Genomic DNA, 9,100 nt, shown 5'->3' with positions numbered 1-9,100 from the left:
AACTGAAAGCATTTCCACTAAGATCAGGAACAAGACAAGGTTGCCCACTCTCACCACTCTTATTCAACATAGTTTTGGAAGTTTTAGCCACAGCAATCAGAGAAGAAAAGGAAATAAAGGGAATCCAAATCGGAAAAGAAGTAAAGCTGTCACTGTTTGCAGATGACATGATGCTATACAAAGAGAATCCTAAAGATGCTACCAGAAAACTACTAGAGCTAATCAATAAATTTCTTAAAGTAGCAGGATACAAAATTAATGCACAGAAATCTCTGGCATTCCTATACATTAATGATGAAAAATCTGAAAGCGAAATCAAGAAAACACTCCCATTTACCACTGCAACAAAAAGAATAAAATATCTAGGAATAAACCTACCTAAGGAGACAAAAGACCTGTATGCAGAAAATTATAAGACACTGATGAAAGAAATTAATTATGATACAAATAGATGGAGAGATATACCATGTTCTTGGGTTGGAAGAATCAACATTGTGAAAATGACTCTACTGCCCAAAGCAATCTGCAGATTCAATGCAGTCCCTATCAAACTACCACTGGCATTTTTCACAGAACTAGGACAAAAAATTTCACAATTTGTATGGAAACACAAAAGACGCCGAATAGCCAAAGCAATCTTGAGAACGAAAAATGGAGCTGGAGGAATCAGGCTCCCTGACTTCAGACTATACTACAAAGCTACAGTAATCAAGACAGTACGGTACTGGCAGAAAAACAGAAAAATAGATCAATGGAACAGGATAGAAAGCCCAGAGATAAACCCATGCACATATGGTCACCTTATCTTTGATAAAGGAGGCAGGAATGTACAGTGGAGAAAGGACAGCCTCTTCAATAAGTGGTGCTGGGAAAACTGGACAGGTACATGTAAAAGTATGAGATTAGATCACTCCCTAACACCATACACAAAAATAAGTTCAAAATGGATTAAAGACCTAAATGTAAGGCCAGAAACTATCAAACTCTTAGAGGAAAACATAGGCAGGACACTCTATGACATAAATCACATAAAGATCGTTTTTGACCCACCTCCTAGAGAAATGGAAATAAAAACAAAAATAAACAAATGGGGCCTAATGAAACTTCAAAGCTTTTGCACAGCAAAGGAAACCATAAACAAGACCTAAAGACAACCCTCAGAATGGGAGAAAATAATTTGCAAATGAAGCAACTGACAAAGGATTAATCTCCAAAATTTATAAGCAGTTCATGCAGCTTAATAAAAAAAACCAAACAAACAACCCAATCCAAAAATGGGCTGAAGACCTAAATAGACATTTCTCCAAAGAAGATGTGCAGATTGCCAACAAACACATGAAAGAATGCTCAACATCACTAATCATTAGAGAAATGCAAATCAAAAATACAATGAGATATCATCTCACACCAGTCAGAATGGCCATCATCAAAAAATCTAGAAACAATAAATGCTGGAGAGGATGTGGAGAAAAGGGATCCCTGTTGCACTGTTGGTGGAATGTAAACTGATACAGCCACTGTGGAGAACAGTATGGAGGTTCCTTAAAAAACTACAAATAGAACTACCATATGACCCAGTAATCCCACTACTGGGCATATACCCTGAGAAAACCATAATTCAAAAAGAGTCATGTACAAAAATGTTCATTGCAGCTCTATTCACAATAGCCCAGAGATGGAAACAACCTGAGTGGCCATTATCAGATGAATGGATAAAGAAGATGTGGCACATTATACAATGGAATATTACTCAGCCATAAAATGAAAGTAAATTGAGCTATTTGTAATGAGGTGGATAGAACTAGAGTCTATCATACAGAGTGAAGTAAGTCAGAAAGGGAGAGACAAATACCGTATGCTAACACATATATATGGAATTTAAGGAAAAAAAAGTCATGAAGAACCTAGGGGTAAGACAGGAATAAAGACACAGACCTACTAGAGAATGGACTTGAGCGTATGGGGAGGGGGAAGGGCAATCTGTGACAAAGAGGGAGAGTGGCATGGACATATATACACTACCAAACGTAAGGTAGATAGCTAGTGGGAAGCAGCCGCATAGCACACGGAGATCAGCTCGGTGCTTTGTGATCGCCTGGAGGGGTGGCATAGGGAGGGTGGGAGGGAGGGAGACGCAAGAGGGAAGAGATATGGGAACATATGTATATATATATAACTGACTCATTTTGTTGTAAAGCAGAAACTAACATACCATTGTAAAGCAATTATACTCCAATAAAGATGTTAAAAAAAATGTCAATTTTTCATCAACAAAAGGTGACATGTAAAAAATATAACAGTATTGGGGAAAAAAAAAGAAAAAATTTAAAATAATAGACTTTGGAAGGAGTTTACCGTGTGAGAGAAGAGTTCTCAGGGATAATTCTGTAGTTTAATTTATTTTTTCTTAGGTATTCAGAGATAGTTGTTTCCAGTGACAAAGAAGTTGGTTAGGGGCAGTGTCTGATATAAACCATCTGATGGAAAGAGGTCAAAAGAGAAAGCTGTACATCAGGCACAAGTGCTAAATTGCTGACTTCGGAATTTTAGACTATTAATCTGACAGCCCAACTTCCTTTTGTAAGTGCTGAGTTATATAGGCTTCCTTTCCTGTAAACTCCTTCAGATACTGAAACCTATATAAAGTGCCTGAAATGATTCTTTCTTGAAAATGTAATAGAAAACCCAGCTTGATTCTTTCCCTAACCAAAGACCTAGGTGACTGAACCTAGGAATAAATTTAATGGCTTGGGATTATATTTGACAGATTAGACACTTTGTCAGAACATGGTAGTGATGCGAATGAGGTCAACAGTTACAACCTATCTGAGGATATCCTAACTTCGTTTTTCTGCCATAGCCGTGAACATTATCCTTCACGCTTCTCCGTCATCACGCATTCGTCAGAGGGGCAGAGGAACATTTGTACTGTGCAATACAAATCCATTTATAGAAAAATAATTCAAAGCATATGATCTGAGTATACAATTTTATTTCCCACTCAAGCAACTGTCTGAGACTTTCTGATTGGCCGCTCCCTTCCATGTAGTGACTCAGGAACCGCTGTTTCTTGTATCCTATAGCTTTATCAGCCCCATTATCATAAATACCCAGTCAACAACAAGGGGAAATAGTTCTTAGTTTCTTGTAATAAATTTTGTAAAACACTTTTTTTGTTGTTGTTTTTTTAAAACACTTTTTTTGACATTGGTCATTTTTGTTCACATGATATTGGTTGAAGACTAGCCAAATGGCCACACCCATTCTAGTCAGAGTGAACTGGCCGGCCAGGCACTCCCCAGAAACAATTCCATGCAATGGAAGGAGGGGCGCCCATTTTGATACCCCTGCCACACCCATTTTTCCAATAAAAAATGTCTGTTTTTTTCTCATAATCTTCTCCTTGAAAAGCTGTTTCATTTATAACTTTGCTCCTAAAGTTGCTTGGTAAAAATAGCAAAAGAAAAAGAAGTACAGGACTATTTTTTTCCATAACATTAAAAGAAAGTGTAGAGAATGGACTTGAGGATATGGGGAGGGGCAAGGGTAAGATGGGATGAAGTGAGAGAGTGGCATGGACATATACACCCTACCAAATGTAAAATAGATAGCTAGTGGGAAGCAGCCACACAGCACAGGGAGATCAGCTCGGTGCTTTGTGTCCACCTAGAGGGGTGGGATAGGGAGGGTGGGAGGGAGATGCAAGAGGGAGGAGATATGGGGATATATGTATATGTATAGCTGACTCACTTTGTTATAAAGCAGAAACTAACACATCATTGTAAAGCAATTATACTCCAATAAAGATGTTAAAAAAAAAAGAAAGTATACTCAATTCTATTTCATCCATGGCAATTAAAGTTTTCACTTGGGTGTAATTATTCTGAAGACTGAAAGCATCAATAGTTTGAACATACTTGGAGTTCAGTCTATCAGATTTACCAGTGGAATAATTTATCCACATAATTCTCTACTCCTACTCCTAGGAAAAAAGTTTCAATAATAACATCTAGATGGTCCTCAAACTTAAGTATGGTTTATGTTCTAAAATTCTGTTTATAAATTAATTTGCAGTCTTTGAGATATTATTTTATACATACAATATTACATATGGCGATTGTCTTTATGCCATCCATTAAAAGCCTATTTAACCTATCATCTAATTTAGATACAGGACCTTTGCTATAAAAACTGTAGTAAATATTGTTGTTGTGATGTTGGTAATTAACATAAAAACCTAGGAATGAAAAGTTGTTTTCTGAATATAAAATGTTTAATTAAAAATGTTGACACTATAATGTATAAAATAGCTGTTGTTATAACTGCATGCACTTTATTTGATAATGGCTGGCTTCATTTTTTTATTATTTAGGAAAATACAAGTTATACTATTTAATACTTGTATTTTCACATTTGGAAGAGTTGACATTCTATCACAGTGAAGTATGGTCAAAGTTAACAACCCCAGTTTTTAAATACTTGGAACAAGTCATAACGACTTTTATTTCAAAAGATGCTTGTATGCATTTACATTAATTCTGGTACCTTAATAGTCTGCCTGGTAAACTCTTTCCATATGGAAACGTGCATTATGTGAAATGAGAAACACCCATCCCTCCTCGATTTTAGCTTTTTGAGTGCATGGGCAACAACAATGTTGACATCACTGAGGCCTGTGAACATAACCCTCTATTTATTATAAGTGAAAAGTGGAATGGCTTAGAGGAAAATATGAGATAGTGTAAATAATCTCTTACCAAAAAAACATATTAAGCCAAAAGTATTTTACAGAATTTATAACAAGAAGTGAAAACAGTATTTAAGATCCACACTGCAATCATGAAAGAGAGTGGCTGAGATGGAGTAAAGGACATCATTGGAAATGAGGAGGTTAAGGAAATGATAGATCAGGGGACTGGAGCAATCATGTAACGGACGTAGAATTCATCCAAAATACCCACATTGCTTGGGATAGAGAGCACGACTGTGGGCCAGGACCAGAACGTCCAATGCATGAGGGCAAATGATGGCAGAGAGAGTGACAAGGATATGGGAGGATGTGCAGCTGAAGGCTGTGATAGCTTAAAAGTCAGGACATTGAGGAAAAAGATGAGCCTATAATGATCCAGAGCAGCATATGGGAGTAAGCAATTCCCCATCTTTATTACCATCCCTGAGGAATATGGATTCAGAGAATAAAAGCAACCATCACTTAAGAGACTGCAGAGAAAATAATACTTTTAGGAAGAGAGAAGTTTCAGTTGAGACCACAGGGTGGAGGCCGGGAGAAGAGATTGGGGATACAGGGGAGTTTATGTGGAATAGGAATTACAACCACTCTAAATATATAGAATGGATACACAACAAGGCCCTATTGTATAGCACAGGGAGCTATATTCAATATCCTGTAATAAACCATAATGGAAAAGAATATGAAAAATAATGTATCTATCTATATATATAACTGAATCACTTTTCTATACACCAGAAACTAACACAACACTGTAAAACAACTATACTTCAATTGAAAAAAAAGAATATTTAATGTCAGAGCTGCATTGCTTTGGAAGCGGACTGATAATTACAGGAATAATCTAGTGGCTGTAGTCTCAACAGAACAACATGGCCCCCAGCAGGAGAAGACTCAGTTACATACCAACAGGTCAGGCTATTCAAGACCCACGCAGTGGCCCAGTTGACCTGTGTGAGGTCAAAATGGGTCATCTGCATCCAGTTTATCATTGAAGCCTATTATGGCACTAAGCTCTTTGGAAAGAGAGAAATCTAAAATAAGCTCTGGGTTCAGTATCCCAGGAGAGTTAGATACTGGGGAGTTCTAATTGATTCTTGGCTCTAGAATATGCTTTAAAGTTTCTTGGTTCTAGCCTATGCTTCATAAGTCTCTCGTTCTGAGAACTTGTATCATTTCCAGGACTACCAGGACAGTAGTGTGAATGTCAAGAAACGGCCCTGGGGGCTGGATCAAACTTTGTGGGAGGGACCTTGGGTTGGTTTCTCATAGAGGATTGTACAGAGTTCTTCACCTTCACTCTCTGCACTTAGCCTCTTCAGGTGCCTAGCCGTGGTAACCTTAAATCGCTGCTAGATGCTTCATTCAGAGTATGTACCTTTGCTAAAGCTGGATGAGGTTTTTCAGCTTCAGGTGAGATGGCAGAACAGCCAAGCTCTCTTTCACATTGTAGAGTTTATACCTGTTAGAAAAGGACTTTTAGCTGTGACCTGCTGAAAGCACGCTCCGCTTTTCACTGGTTGGGACACCCACGACTTCTTTAGTCTGTGATTGGTGGGTGTTTCAATGTCTTGAACGTATTTGAAATAATTGTCTTTTCCTGAAAGCTCTCATTACCACATAGAACTGGGTCTCCAATGTGACAGAACTGGGCACTAGAACCGGGTACTAGTGCCCATATGTGTGATCAGTACACTGCTGTAGCAGATCACTGGTCTGATAGGGGCAGCATCTTCACCATGGCTAGGCATGATGACCTGGGGAAGTCAACATATGTATAGGTAAAATTTTAATTCTCCTGAAAGCTTCAGACATAGCTGGCATCCAGGAAGACCCATGTGTCAGTATCAGACATGGTAGCGGACAGTTGCACAAAGTAAAGCAATATTAGGTCTCAGGCTTTTCATCTATAGAAACCTGGCTACTTTGACCTTCATCTGTATTTTCTAGAAGCACTAGTCCTGGGAACAAAGATGTCCCTATATAGATTATCTCAGAAATGGTGATGTGATGAGTCCAGAACTGCCAAGCAGGTACATGACAAGAGTAGGTAAAAATATTGATGGGGCAGAGAAGTCATGGTCCCTAAGTTACAGAAGATGCTATTCATTAGGGTCTGGAACACAGAGAGGGTTATGAGTCTTTGAGGCTGAGTTGACTGTGGATTTGTCACCCTTTCGGATAGAGTTACATTTATATCCTCCCCAACTCACCTTATCTTAGGGCTAATCTTAGTAAAGGCGTCACTCATTATAAATATTCATGCTCCCCAGAGATAGTGCACAGATAAAGGGGGTGAGTGGAGATCCTGCGTCACCACTGTATCCTTTTCAGCACTTGGGAGGAGGCTCTTTGCCATGTTCTTTCTTTCAAATAGCAGTGAGGCATGACGGAAGATTTCGAGGAGATTGAACCTGAGAAAATTTGTTTCTGCCAGTGTATCTCATGAGCACTTGAATCTCTAATTCTGAAAGGGACTGTAAACTTTCCAAGGTCTTAGGCCCTACCTAAAACAAGAGCAAAAGCACCAAAGAAGTGCAGATGTACATATGTCACTAGGTGAGAGGTGGGAACACAATGGGAACTGGGGTGGGCACTTTCCTTATTCTCACTTCACCCAAGGGCATAGTGCAAGCAACACTGGCTCTTTCCTCAGTGCTGGATTACCATCCTTCTGTCAATAACGTACTACCTTTCTGATTTTTTTCCCCCAAGGTTCTCAGTCTATCCAGTATTTTTTCTTTTTCTAACCTCTTATATCTATTTACAGGGCAATAATGCATTTTTTCTAGATGTATAGATTTAGTGACATCAAGTTATACATAATTTGCTCTTATAATTTGAAAATCTAATTTATATCTATATTTATATCCTCTTTATACTTTCTATGTTAATTAGTCATGCTATATCTCCTTTTTTAAATCAAATATTACCAAATGTGACTTGGTTTTGTTAGTTACATCTGCTGGCTTTAGCTTTCTGTCTCATTCATTTCTTCTTTTATCTCAGATATTTCCTTTCTTCTACATCTACTGAATTTAATTTTTTTTACTTTGAGTAGTTTCATGGTTAATTTTGAGACTTACCTGTTTCCTAACATTGCTGTTTTAGATTTAAATTTTCCTTCAAGTATTTAGGTTGCATCCACCGTTTTTCACAGGTATTGTTCTCATGATTGTTCATTTCTAAATAGTTTGTCATTTCCTTTTAAATGCAAGTTGCTTACAGGGGTGCTATTTAGTTTCTAAATAAAAACCAATATTTATTTATTTGTTAATTTTAATTCTAATTTGATTGCCTTTTGAGGAGAGAGAATGTAGCCTGTAAGTTCCCTGTTTTCATTTTTGTTTTTGGGTAATCTAATACATGATTGATTTCTGTGAAGAGTCCATTAGGTCTTAAAATAATGCAATCAAAATGGCAATTTTGTTATTTGAGTTAGACTATTTTTAACCTTAATTTTATATTGTATGTTTAAATTTAAACCTGAAAAGATGAATTAAAATTCCTCATAATGATTATGAATTTGTCCATTTCTTCTTGTATTTTTATGAGTTGTTGCATCACACATTGTGATAATGTATTGTTGGTGATCTATCTACATAGACAGATGTGTTCTTTGTATAACTTAAGATTTTATCTTAAATTCTATTTTGTCCCATAATAATATTACTATTCCATCTTTCTTTTTGTTTACATTTTTCTGGTACATCTTTTCCAGCTACTTTATTTTCAGCCTTTACATATAACTTTCTCCTTATTGGAATCACATTTAAAATCCAATCTGATAACCTGTGTATTTTTTAAATGGGGAATTTAATTTATATCATGAAAATCACTGGTTTATATTTGCCAGTTTATTTTCTATTTACTATACTCTCGTGTTTCTGTTCTTTTCCTTTCCATTTTTTTAACTGATCAAATTTTCATCTTGTTTCCATTTTGATAGTTCAGAAATTTTAGGTCTTATTTTAATTTTTTTAGGTTGCCCTTAAATTTTAAGCATATACTTTAACTTTTTTTTAAATTTTTTTTTGCTAAGGACATCCAGAACTAGTTTACTGGTATATTTTGTTGACTTTATACCATGTCTTGTCCTTTTTATTTTTGGTCAGCCTTGTGAACAGTTTGTTAATTTTACAGTCTTTTCAAGGAATTTTTGGCTTTGTTGATTTTTCCCTATTTTGCATTTGTTTTCTATTTTATTGACTTTTATCTTTCATCCTTATTATTTCCTCCCTTCTATATTCATTGGGTTTAATCTCTGTCTCTCTTTAGTTTTGTGAGATGGATAATTATAGCACAATTTCTTCTTTTCTAATATAGATGAAGCCTGTTTTAGCTGTATCC

The 9,100-nt window shown here is 36.6% G+C and overlaps 1 protein-coding gene across 2 annotated transcripts in view; it reads left to right on the top strand.

The window, feature by feature from the left end:
* GRM8 (glutamate metabotropic receptor 8) overlaps positions 1-9,100 on the top strand; it is a 755,282-nt gene that overhangs the window by 725,550 nt on the left and 20,632 nt on the right. The gene's annotated exons all lie outside the window — the stretch shown is intronic.

Source organism: Monodon monoceros, unplaced genomic scaffold (assembly GCF_005190385.1).
Source record: "Monodon monoceros isolate NGI ecotype Baffin Bay Population unplaced genomic scaffold, NGI_Narwhal_1 Super_Scaffold_2, whole genome shotgun sequence".
Lineage (NCBI taxonomy): Eukaryota > Metazoa > Chordata > Mammalia > Artiodactyla > Monodontidae > Monodon > Monodon monoceros.
Note: the sequence above shows the minus strand (reverse complement) of the source record. Positions and strands in the feature narration are given on the sequence as shown.